This window comes from Petromyzon marinus, unplaced genomic scaffold (assembly GCF_048934315.1).
Source record: "Petromyzon marinus isolate PM22_M1 ecotype Great Lakes invasive population unplaced genomic scaffold, UKy_Petmar_22M1.pri1.0 PM_G_Scaffold_109, whole genome shotgun sequence".
Lineage (NCBI taxonomy): Eukaryota > Metazoa > Chordata > Hyperoartia > Petromyzontiformes > Petromyzontidae > Petromyzon > Petromyzon marinus.
In genome coordinates this window covers 23,820-38,415 of record NW_027422661.1, presented here as the reverse complement: position 1 = coordinate 38,415, position 14,596 = coordinate 23,820, and the positions used below count along the sequence as shown (strand labels likewise).

At 44.5% G+C, this 14,596-nt stretch overlaps 1 pseudogene; it reads right to left on the bottom strand.

Moving 5' to 3' along the window:
* Positions 1–519: 519 nt before the first annotated feature.
* Positions 520–14,301, bottom strand: LOC142908883 (putative RNA-binding protein 46 pseudogene; annotated as a pseudogene).
* Positions 14,302–14,596: the final 295 nt, after the last annotated feature.

Here is a 14,596-nt window from a genome sequence, read left to right as displayed (position 1 = left end):
GCGACACAACTTCACGCCACATGGTCCCACGGGGAAAGAGGGTGACATAAATTAATCTTTGGTTTTTTCGATAAAGTCACATATAAATAAGAAATAACAAAACATAATTATGTTGTTTTGTTATTTCTTATTTATACGTGACTTTACCTAAAAAACAAAGATTAATTCCTGCAGTCACGAAAGCTTCGAACCAAGTTTAGGGTGGCATAAGTAAATACAAAAACGAACCAGTAAACCATTGGTGATTGATCAAAGCTATGAAGGCGATGATCCAGGAAAATGATATTATGATGCTGTGGTAAAAGGTAATAAGTTACTCGAAAGTGCCTGGCCGTGGGAACGTTGGTAATGATCAGGATAATACCCTAACAAAACAGGGAAGTCTGAAATATGTTGGCGTGTAAATCAGCATATCAAATTAAATCCACAGAGGAGGGAAAGAAGGATCCCAAGCATGCGACACTCAGAACCAGAAGTGGCAGAGACTCGGCCGAGAGAGTGGAGAGAGAGAGAGGAAGAGACTTTTCAGGACTTTATTTCCACTAAAAAAATAACAAAAAAACATTACAGGAAAAAAACACCTAAATTGAAAATCAATAAAACATCAAACTCTTAACAGCGGTATGTGCATGAAATACAAATGGCACTGGGATAGAAGCTGTGGAAACGAGGCAGTGCACGGACATCTCCGTGTGCAGCAAAGTTGTTCAAGGGTTTTTCAATTTTATAAAGAATCAAATGTTTTGACATCAGAATGCGATGTGCACAATATATATATATATATTTTTCTCCTGTATAAAACGAAATGTCAAACACCTGAATTCGTTTTTTCTTCAAGGATTCTGTTGTCGTAGCTACGTATGCAGTCTGCAAGTTTTTTTTTATGTGGGCACTTGCAAATATTGTCTGGGTACATGAAAATATTTCTTTGAAAATGTGTCCTAGACACTATATTTGTAAGTTAATAAAAGTAAAATTGAAACATTAGCACAATGTAGATTTGTATATTGTAGGGTAGAAATATATTTATCATAGCGATTATCAAATATTGGTTAATACAATTTATATTTTTACTTAGAATACTTTAGCCATGCAATAGACTAAATATAATGCTCGTGTTTTTAAAGAAAATAATATATTTACCAGGATTAAAGTTGTGCGAAATATGTTATAAAATCTGAGGCTTGGAGAATTGCATGCTGGGAATGAAATTGAGACAGAAAGGGGTTAATGCATGCCTTGCAGAGCAGGCGCACGTTACAGAGATTATTGACAAAACAGAATGCGATGTGAACAAAATATATTTTTCTCCGCTACATTTTCAAAACGAAATGGCGTTGACATGTCAAACGCATGAATTAGTTTTTTCTTCAAGGATCCTGGAAGAGGCGGCTGGGAGGCGGTGTCGCGGCAGGGGCTGGGCACATTCTCAGAGGATTCGCCTTGGTGAGGATGTTGTAGGCGTGCTGACACGCCACCTCCCGTGCTCCCTCCTCGCTGGAGCTCAGAAATGCGGGGAAGATGCCGGTGCCTTTTCCCATCCCGGGAATCGACACCTTATAGAGGAGGCCCACGGGTATCCCGGGCTCCGAGTGAGCGTGCAGCTCGAAGATTGGGTAGCTGACGCCGGCGGTCCGGCACAGCATCCGCAGCCGCACCTCCCACGACAGCATGGCCGCCTCCGGCAGCGCCTCGAGAGCAATGGGCATAGGCCGCAGGTGGAGAGGTACCCACCACAGCCACGTACGTGCCCCCCAGCCCTCAAACAGGCTGTGTGCGGCTTTGCCGGTGGCCGTGCACTCCGGCTCCGGCAGGTCTGGCACCGCCGCCTCCTCCTCCGCGTCTTCCGTTGCCGCGGCCGCAGCTACCGTTTCCCACTCCGGGATGGCCCAGTCCACCTTGATGGTCCGGCCCCATGGCCGGAAGTTGATTCGAAGGAGCTTCTTCCTGGCCATGGCGGCCGCGCGATGGCTCCCGTACTCGATGAACGCATAGCCTCGGTTGAGGGTTTTGTCCCAGCGACAGACGCTCATCTTGACATCCGCCACGCCCTCTGTGGCACCGCTCATCGCCATCATCACCTCCGCTCGCTTCTTGTCCTCTGGCAGCCCCCCAATGAAGAGGCGGCGATTGTCCACGCTGAAGCAGACTGCAATGCGGCGTCCGGGACGGATCTCGAATTTGTCGAGTTTCTTGACGGCATCCGTGGCTTGGGCGAGCGTCGCGTAGGTAGCGAACGCATAGCCGCGGGTCTCTCCGCTATGCTCCATCATGAGGCGGAGCTGGTAGAGCTTCCCCACCGTCTCCAGCACGGGCACCAGCTCATCCTCGTAGAGGTCGCGCGGGATCCTCACCAGAAACACCTCGCAGCCACGGGCGGGAGGGGGCCCCTGCCAGTCGGGTGGCGGTCCGAACTTCCTCTGTCCGTTCTCCTGGACAATGTTGTACCCCGTGCTCAACATGAGGTCCAGCAAGACCTTCATAGAGGCCATGCCGAGCACCGGTGGTTTGGCTGCTACGGTGGTGCTGGGGCAGCGGCTTGGGGCCCGGTGGAGCCCTTGACACTCCGCGCGGTCGCCTCGTGCCGACAAAGCCACGGGGGGAATCAACTCCTGAAGAGCCAAAACCCCGGCAGGAACTCGCTCGGCCCAAACCTACAGGCCAGCAGTGAAGAGAGGAAGAGAGAGAGTGGAGACGGATGGAGAGAGAGACACGTTTAAGCAGAGCTACCTATATAAACTCGCAAAATCACAATAAACTTAAAGATAAACCCAAGAAACTGTGTCCTGACTTTAGTACCGCCCTGTATAATAATCATTACCCCTCACCCTCTGTACACTCCCCCACCCCGCAGTGCCCCTCCTCACTCATCCACTCACTGATCCACCCACGCACTCACTCACCGAGTCGCTCACACACTCACCCACCCACTCACTTACCCACTCACCCATTCACTCACCCACATGCCCACTCACTCAGCCACTCACTCTCTCTCACCCACCCACTCACTCACCCAATCACTCACCCAGTCGCTCACACACTCACCCACCCACACACTCACCCAGAAACTCACACACTCACCCACCCACTCACCCAACCACTCACCCACACACTCACCCACCCACACACTCACCCAGTCGCTCACTCACTTACACACTCACCCAGTCGCTCACACACTCACCTCAACAACAACAACCGCCATTCACCACTAAGTGGCGGTGACGTCACCACGACGCTTGTGCCAGGCTATGTGCACCCTGAGGCCATGTGAAGTGTCGAACGCCCGCTGACAGGTCACGGGGCAGACCCAGGTGCCATGGGTCGACTGACTGAGATGACTGGCTGATGCACCACCTGTGCCCCCTACTGTGCCAACCTGCTGTGCTTTAGCCACCCGGCGCTCCGCTCGTTGTGGTGAGCGTCATTCCTCCACCCTCCGTTGTTGTTGGAGGGCGACTACCTCCAACTGCCCACTAGCGTCCTTCACGAGCCTCCTCCACAGAGGCCGATCTTGACACCGCTGGTACCAGTCATCGGCAAGTCCACTCAGCTCCACGTCCTCCCGTACCACATCACTCCATCTCTTCTCTAGCCCGGGCCGCGCCCGTTTAGCCCCCTCGATCCGGCCGAACAAAAGCTGTTTCGGCATGCAGTGGCTGGGCATGCGGGCTACATGACCCAGCCATTGCAGCCTTGCCCGCCGGTGGTCCCCCTTCTTAAAAAGGGGGACCACCAGGGCATCCTTCCAATCCTGCGGAACCCGTCCAGTGGTCCAGACTGTTGTTATGATGTCATATAGGGCAGTCAGTGCACAAACGCCACCCTCCCTCAGCATTTCGCTTTGGAGATCATCTCTGCCTGCTGCATTTCCTGGTCTCAGACTCCGGATCGCCCTCAGTACTTCCTCAACAGATGACACCTCAGCCAGCCACTCACAGGGGGTGACTTCTTCCAATATTTGAGGCACCGCAGCCTCAGCAGGGTCATCCTCACTTTGTGCCACGATGTTTTCCTGGCTGAAGGATTTTCCCTCCCCCAGGACCTCACAGAAATGCTCAGCAAATCTGCAAACCTGTTCATGGGGGTCGGAGATTGGATCACCGTTTTTTCTCCTGATGGTAATAGGTGTGGTGCTGCAGGTTACTTTTTTGATGGAGTTAAATAGAAATTTGTGATCACGGGCTACTGAGGCAGACTCCATCTCCTCAGCAACCCGCGACCACTACCCATCCTTGCAGCGCCTCACGGCTCTCCGAACCTCCGAGCGAAGGCTGCGGTAAGCCTCCTCATTCTCTGACGTGGGATTCTGTAGCCGATGACAGTGGGCCTGTCGCTTTTTCTCAACCATCCTGAACACCTCCTCTGTCAGCCAGGGTCTCTGGGGAGGTCTGGACCGCGTGCCCAAAGCAGCCATTGCAGCTGCATGAGTCACAGTCCTAAACCTCGCCCATTTACCCTCGACATCAGGAGGAGTCGGGGACGATGCCAATCCCAGCCACAAGCAATGATTAAATTCTCGCTTGCAACTTTCATCAGATAACTGAGATCAGGCCACTTTAGGTTGGAATGGGGTCCTGGGTGTACACCCACCACCGGAGTAGAAGAATGGCAGGCGCATCTTACAGATGACTAGTCGATGGTCAGAGGGCAGATCAGCTCCACGGTAGGTCCTGGTGTCAAGGACATGGGCTCGCATCCGCTGGTCCGTCACTATGTAGTCCAGCAGATGTTCTTGCTTGGACCCGGCATGCATCCATGATGTTGTGTGAATGCGCCGATGCCGGAACAGCGTGTTGGTAATTACAAGCCCATGGGCTGCACAAAAATCTAGCAGCCTCCTACCGTTGTTATTGAGCTGATCTGGTCCATGCCCTCCAATCACTCCAGACCAGGTGCCAGCATCATGACCAACTCGGGCATTGAAGTCACCCAACATGATGACTCTATCCCGAGGGGCCACTTTAGCCAGCACCTGTGACAGGAGGTCATAGAAGGCATCTGACTCATCGGCTTTGCCTGCATCCCTCCACGGATGTTCATCTTCGGTGGGGGCATAAGTAACCACGACCACCATTCCTCGCCTCCGGTTGATGGGAAGGCGAGCCCAAAGTAGCCTGGGGCTTACAGCTTCCCACACCTCACCGCCATGCTCCCACGCCCCCTTCATTCTTTTGTTCAAAAGAGCCACACCCTGTTGTTTGGCAGTCTGCTGCCCCAAGTAGAGGACTGTCCACCCCTCATGGTGGCAGGAGCCAGAACCGGTCCACCGGACCTCCTGAATGTCACATAGATCCAGGCGGTACCGGTCCAGCTCCCGACAGAGGAGTGGCAGCCTCTCCTCCGCAGTGAGCGTTCGAACATTCCACGTGGCCACCCGTAGTGGTTTTTCGTTGTTTATGGAGGAGCCCCGAGGGTAGATATTCAATCTCCTGGCTCCGCCAATTGGGGTTTGGCCAGGAAACGTCATAGACGCCTGGCCCCCGGGGCCTCCGGCACAAGCTTATTAGTTACATATTTCAGTTTAACTCGTGGTTTAGTGGTAATTAATTGAAGGTGGAGGGGTTACCAGCCCCTCGCACCCGTCCAGAGCCCCCGTTTAGCCCCTGTGGTGGACACAGATGCCATGAGGGGAGGAGCCAATCGAAATTGGACCTCCCCCCACAGCACTGTCCACGACAGAGTTACCCGTCCGGCACTCACACTCACTACCCACTCACCCAGTCGCTCACTCACTCACACGCTCACCTACCCACTCACAGACACACACTCACTTACCCAGTCGCTCACACACTCACCTCACACACTTACTCACACACCCACCCACTCACCCAGTCGCTCACTCACACACACTCACTCACCCAATCGCTCACATACTCACCCAGTTGCTCACACACTCGCTCACACACTCACCCACACACTCACTACCCACTCACCCAGTCGCTCACTCACTCACACGCTCACCCACCCACTCACACACACACATTCACTTACCCAGTTGCTCACACACTCACCCACCCACACTCTCACCCACTCACCCACCCACTCGCTCACTTACTCGCCCACTCACTCAGCCACTCACCCACCCACACACTCACCCAGAAACTCACACACTAACCCACCCACCCACTCACCCAACCACTCATACACTCACTTACCCAATCCCTCGCCCAGTCTCTCACATACTCACCTACACACTCACCCACCCACACACTCACCCACCCATATACTCACCCAGTCGCTCACTCACTCACACACTCACCCAGTCGCTCACACACTCACCTCACACACTCACACACCCACCCACTCACCCAGTAGCTCACTCACACACACACTCACTCACCCAGTCGCCCACATACTCACCCAGTTGCTCACACACTCACCCACACACTCACTACCCACTCACCCAGTCGCTCACTCACTCACATGCTCACCCACCCACTCACCCACCCACACACTCACCCAGAAACACACTCACCCACTCACCCAACCACTCATACACTCACTCACCCAATCACTCGCCCAGTCGCTCACATACTCACCTACACACTCACCCACCCACACACTCACCCACTCACCCAGTCGTGTTCCGTGTGTGTGTTCCGTGTGTGTGTTCCGTGTGTGTGTTCCGTGTGTGTGTGTGTTCCGTGTGTGTGTTCCGTGTGTGTGTTCCGTGTGTGTGTGTTACGTGTGTGTGTGTTCCGTGTGTGTGTGTTATGTGTGTGTGTGTGTTCGGTGTGTGTGTTCCGTGTGTGTGTTCCGTGTGTGTGTGTTCGGTGTGTGTGTTCCGTGTGTGTGTGTTATGTGTGTGTGTGTTCCGTGTGTGTGTGTTCCGTGTGTGTGTTCCGTGTGTGTGTTCCGTGTGTGTGTGTTCCGTGTGTGTGTGTTCCGTGTGTGTGTTCTGTGTGTGTGTTACGTGTGTGTGTTCGGTGTGTGTGTTCCGTGTGTGTGTGTTACGTGTGTGTGTTCGGTGTGTGTGTGTTACGTGTGTGTGTCCCCTGTGTGTGTTCCGTGTGTGTGTTCCGTGTGTGTGTTACATGTGTGTGTGTTCGGTGTGTGTGTTCCGTGTGTGTGTTCCGTGTGTGTGTTCCGTGTGTGTGTTCAGTGTGTGTGTTCCGTGTGTGTGTGTTACGTGTGTGTGTCCCGTGTGTGTGTTCCGTGTGTGTGTTCTGTGTGTGTGTGTCGTGTGTGTGTCCCGTGTGTGTGTTCCGTGTGTGTGTTCCGTGTGTGTGTGTTACGTGTGTGTCCCGTGTGTGTGTCCCGTGTGTGTGTTCCGTGTGTGTGTTCCGTGTGTGTCCCGTGTGTGTGTTCCGTGTGTGTGTGTTTTATGTGTGTGTGTTTGTTCCCCAGTGTATGTGTGTGTGTATTCCGTGTGTGTGTCCTCACTCGCGTGTGTGTTGAGATACGTGTCACACACGAGATGTTAACTACGTCGCCTGGTCTACAGGAGGTAGTGGGTTCGATCCCGACCCTGACGCCTGCTGCTGCTGCTGTATATTTAGAATTTGCGTCTCTCCCCATGGTCGCGTGGATTTCTCTCCGGGCCCTCCGGTTTTTTCGCCCCACATTTAAAGTCAACATCACCACGGCGCATTCACGGCGTTTGGCTGCCGACGTTGTCCACGCGACAACACGCCGCTTGCTTGGAGGGGCGATCATTTGTGGACAGGTCGCTCCTAAAAGAAGATAAGCTAACAGCTCAGTGGACCCCTTGCTTGTAGGTAAGTTTCAAGGGCTTGCGCCGAAGGTTTTTTAAGGTTAAATTGTCGATTTAAAGCTTTCGTGACTGCAAGGATTCATCTTCTTTGGTTCTTTCGGTAAAGTCACCACGTAGAATGAGAATAAAATAATAAATTGATCAAATAAAATAACGCAATAAAATTATCACAACGTTTCGGCCAGACAGTCTCGTCCCTTCACCTGAAGGCCGCTTGTGTTGTGGCCGAAACGTCGTGAGAATTGTATTGTGTTATTTTATTTTATCAATTTATAATTTTATTCTCATTCTACGTGGTGACTTTACCGAAAGAACCAAAGAAGATATTCGGCTTCTGTCAATTTCCGCGTAAGAAGACATTTAGCTGAGCTATCATTTCTGGCCAGGTCGCTTGTGAAAAGGGCCTGTACACTACTACAGCTTTTCCTGGTAAAATAAAAAAAGTATATATAGTTTCGTTTAATTGTTTACTTTAACCGCAAATACATCTCTAATAAAGAAGGGATATTGCTCTCTGCCATGAATAAAGCCTCAATGCCCAAATATTGTCTTAAATAATTCCGGAGAGATCTCTCTGCTGTACGAAGAATTGCCATTTCCCCAAAACGTGAATTAATATTCACAATCTTTGCCTCGTTGGGGAAGTGATAGAGGCCCCTCCCCCTCCTCCTCCCTCTGTCCAATCGCGGCGTTGCCTCGCTGGTTGGCCCCTCCCCACGCCCCAATGCGACCCGAGCTAACCGCTCGGGTCGCAGTCGCCTCGCTGACGATCTGAGTGCGAAGTTCAACACAGAGAGAGACACAGAGAGAGACAGAGAGACACAGAGAGACACAGAGAGACACACAGACAGACACAGAGAGACACAGAGAGAGACACACAGAGAGAGACACACAGAGAGAGACGGAGACACACAGAGAGAGACACACAGAGAGAGACACAGAGAGAGACGGAGACACACAGAGAGAGACACACAGAGAGAGACACACGGAGAGAGAGACACAGAGACACACAGAGAGACACAGAGAGAGACACACAGAGAGAGACACAGAGAGAGAGAGACACAGAGAGAGACACAGAGAGAGAGACACAGAGAGACACAGAGAGAGAGAGACAGAGACACACAGACACAGAGAGAGACACACAGAGAGAGACAGAGAGAGACACAGAGAGAGAGACACAGAGAGACAGAGACACAGAGATAGACACAAAGAGAGAGACACAGAGAGACAGAGAAACAGCGAGAGACAGAGACAGAGATAGATAGAGAGACACAGAGAGACAGATAGAGAGAAACAGAGAGAGACAGAGACACAGGGAGACAGACAGAGAGAGAAACACAGAGATAGACAGAGAGACACACAGAGAGACAGAGAGAGAGACAGAGACGGAGAGAGAGATAGACAGAGAGAGACACACAGAGAGAGAGAGACACAGAGAAAAACACAAAAGACACAGACAGAGACACAGAGAGAGAGACAGAGACACCGAGGCACACAGGGATAGACAGAGAGACAGACAGACAGGGATAGACACAGAGACAGAGAGAGACACAGAGAGAGGGATAGACAGAGAGAGAGAGACACAGAGAGACACACAGGGATAGACAGAGAGAGAAACAGAGAGAGAGAGAGAGACGGGGATAGACAGAGAGAGAGACAGGGATAGACACAGAGAGAGACACAGACAGAGAGAGGGATAGACAGAGAGAGACACACAGAGAGACACACAGGGATAGACAGAGAGAGAGACACACACAGAGAGAGAGACGGGGATAGACAGAGAGAGAGACAGGGATAGAAACAGAGACAGAGAGAGGGATAGACAGAGAGAGACACAGAGAAACACACAGGGATAGACAGAGAGAGAGAGACACACACACAGAGAGAGACTGACTGACTGCTGCTGCCCGCTTGATCGTTGCCCCTGCCGCGTGTTGTAGACGGGGTGGCTGTTTGCGTGAAGAAGTTGCCGCGTGCAAAGCGTCGCTAAGACTGCCGCCACGTTTGGTGAGTCCCTGTGCCGAGTCGGGCGACTGCCGCCGTTCGTCGGCGTTCGTCATCATCGTCGTCATCAGTAGACACGTGGCATCGTCATCATCGTCGTCATCAGGTAGACACGTGGCATCGTCATCGTCGTCATCAGTAGACACGTGGCATCGTCGTCATCGTCGTCATCAGTAGACATGTGGCATCGTCATCATCGTCATCAGTTGACACATGGCATCGTCATCATCGTCATCGTCAGTAGACACGTGGCATTGTCATCATCGTCATCAGTTGACACATGGCATCGTCATCATCGTCATCATCAGTAGACACGTGGCATCGTCATCATCGTCATCAGTAGACACGTGGCATCGTCATCATCGTCATCGTCAGTAGACACGTGGCATTGTCATCATCGTCATCAGTTGACACATGGCATCGTCATCATCGTCATCATCAGTAGACACGTGGCATCGTCATCATCGTCATCAGTAGACACGTGGCATCGTCGTCATCGTCATCATCAGTAGACACGTGGCATCGTCATCATCGTCGTCATCAGTAGACACGTGGCATCGTCATCATCGTCGTCATCAGTAGACACGTGGCATCGTCATCATCATCATCAGTAGACACGTGGAATCGTCATCATCATCGTCAGTAGACACGTGGCATCGTCATCATCAGTAGACACGTGGCATCGTCATCATCGTCGTCATCAGTAGACACGTGGCATCGTCGTCATCGTCATCATCAGTAGACACGTGGCATCGTCATCATCGTCGTCATCAGTAGACACGTGGCATCATCATCGTCGTCATCAGTAGACACGTGGCATCGTCATCATCGTCATCATTGTCATCATCAGTAGACACGTGGCATCGTCATTATCAGTAGACACGTGGCATCGTCATCATCGTCGTCACCAGTAGACACGTGGCATCGTCATCATCGTCATCGTCATCAGTAGACACGTGGCATCGTCGTCATCGTCATCAATAGACACGTGGCATCGTCATCATCGTCATCGTCAATATACAGTTTATATACACACGTGATATACAGTTTATATACACACATAATATACAGTTCATACACACACATAATATACAGTTTATATACACACATAATATACAGTTTATATATACACATAATATACAGTTTATATACACACATAATATACAGTTTATATATACACATAATATACAGTTTATATATACACATAATATACAGTTTATATACACGTAATATACAGTTTATATACACACATAATATACAGTTTATATACACACGTAATATACAGTTTATATATACACATAATATACAGTTTATATACACACATAATATACAGTTTATATACACACGTAATATGCAGTTTATATACACACATAATATACAGTTTATATATACACATAATATACAGTTTATACATACACATAATATAGAGTTTATATACACACGTAATATGCAGTTTATATACACACATAATATACAGTTTATATACACACATAATATACAGTTTATATACACATAATATACAGTTTATATACACACGTAATATACAGTTTATATACACACATAATATACAGTTTATATACACATAATATACAGTTTATATACACACGTAATATACAGTTTATACACACATAATATACAGTTTATATACACATAATATACAGTTTATATACACATAATATACAGTTTATATACACACACGTAATATACAGTTTATATACACACGTAATATACAGTATATATAACACGTAATATACAGTTTATATATACACATAATATACAGTTTATACACACGTAATATACAGTTTATATACACACGTAATATACAGTTTATATACACATAATATACAGTTTATACATACACATAATATACAGTTTATATACACACATAATATACAGTTTATATACACACATAATATACAGTTTATATACACACGTAATATACAGTTTATATACACACATAATATACAGTTTATATACACACATAATATACAGTTTATATATACACATAATATACAGTTTATATACACACGTAATATACAGTTTATATACACACATAATATACAGTTTATATACACACATAATATACAGTTTATATACACACATAATATAGTTTATATATACACGTAATATACAGTTTATATAACACATAATATACAGTTTATATATACACATAATATACAGTTTATATACACACGTAATATACAGTTTATATACACACATAATATACAGTTTATATACACACGTAATATACAGTTTATATACACACATAATATACAGTTTATATATACACATAATATACAGTTTATACACACGTAATATACAGTTTATATACACACGTAATATACAGTTTATATACACATAATATACAGTTTATACATACACATAATATACAGTTTATATACACACATAATATACAGTTTATATACACACATAATATACAGTTTATATACACACGTAATATACAGTTTATATACACACATAATATACAGTTTATATACACACATAATATACAGTTTATATATACACATAATATACAGTTTATACACACGTAATATACAGTTTATATACACACGTAATATACAGTTTATATACACATAATATACAGTTTATACATACACATAATATACAGTTTATATACACACATAATATACAGTTTATATATACACATAATATACAGTTTATACACACGTAATATACAGTTTATATACACACGTAATATACAGTTTATATACACATAATATACAGTTTATACATACACATAATATACAGTTTATATACACACATAATATACAGTTTATATACACACATAATATACAGTTTATATACACACGTAATATACAGTTTATATACACACATAATATACAGTTTATATACACACATAATATACAGTTTATATATACACATAATATACAGTTTATATACACACGTAATATACAGTTTATATACACACATAATATACAGTTAATATACACACATAATATACAGTTTATATACACACATAATATAGTTTATATATACACATAATATACAGTTGATATATACACATAATATACAGTTTATATACACACATAATATACAGTTTATATATACACATAATATACAGTTTATACATACACATAATATACAGTTTATATACACACATAATATACAGTTTATATACACACGTAATATACAGTTTATATACACACATAATATACAGTTTATATACACACATAATATACAGTTTATATACACACATAATATACAGTTTATATATACACACATAATATACAGTTTATATACACATAATATACAGTTTATATACACACATAATATACAGTTTATATACACACACGTAATATACAGTTTATATACACACATAATATACAGTTTATATACACACATAATATACAGTTTATATACACACATAATATACAGTTTATACATACACATAATATACAGTTTATATACACACGTAATATACAGTTTATATACACACGTAATATACAGTTTATATATACACATAATATACAGTTTATACACACGTAATATACAGTTTATATACACACATAATATATAGTTTATATATACACATAATATACAGTTTATACATACACATAATATACAGTTTATATACACATAATATACAGTTTATATACACATAATATACAGTTTATATACACATAATATACAGTTTATATATACACATAATATACAGTTCATATATACACATAATATACAGTTTATACATACACATAATATACCGTTTATATATACACATAATATACAGTTTATATACACACGTAATATACAGTTCATATACACATAATATACAGTTTATATACACATAATATACAGTTTATATATACACATAATATACAGTTCATATATACACATAATATACAGTTTATACATACACATAATATACCGTTTATATATACACATAATATACAGTTTATATACACACGTAATATACAGTTCATATACACATAATATAGAGTTCATACACACACGTAATATACAGTTTATATACACACATAATATACAGTTTATATATACACATAATATACAGTTTATACATACACATAATATACAGTTTATATACACACATAATATACAGTTTATATACACACGTAATATACAGTTTATATACACACGTAATATACAGTTTATATACACATAATATACAGTTTATATACACACATAATATACAGTTTATATACACTTAATATACAGGTTATACACACACATAATATACAGTTTATATACACACATAATATACAGTTTATTTACACTTAATATACAGTTTATATACACACTTAATATACAGTTTATACATACACATAATATACAGTTTATACACATAATATACAGTTTATATACACACACATAATATACAGTTTATACACACGTAATGTACAGTTTATATATACACACATAATATACAGTTTATGATGTATAAAAGGGAAATTTGTGAATGTGTGTCTGTTCGAAATGTTTAGCTTACTTTCCAACATGCAACAAACTTGAAATTTGGCACCTGGGTAGCTTCCAGACTGTACACAATGCAACAAGTATAAAAATAGACTTTTGTATATATTAATATTAGTCACGGCAAGTGAGCGGTGACGTCACATCTGTGATGTCACCTGATGACGTCACGCATCCCCCCACCCTCCGCGTAGGCCGTGTGATCCAAGCCAACCATCATCATCACACATCACATCACAAGCATTTGAATTTGACCAGGTAAGGTCCCACACTGAGTGAGAACCATAGAGACCCATACTCACAGAGAACCACACCCACAGAGACCCATACTCACAGAGACCCATACTCACAGAGATCCATACTCACAGAGAACCACACTCACAGAGACCCATACTCATAGATACCCAC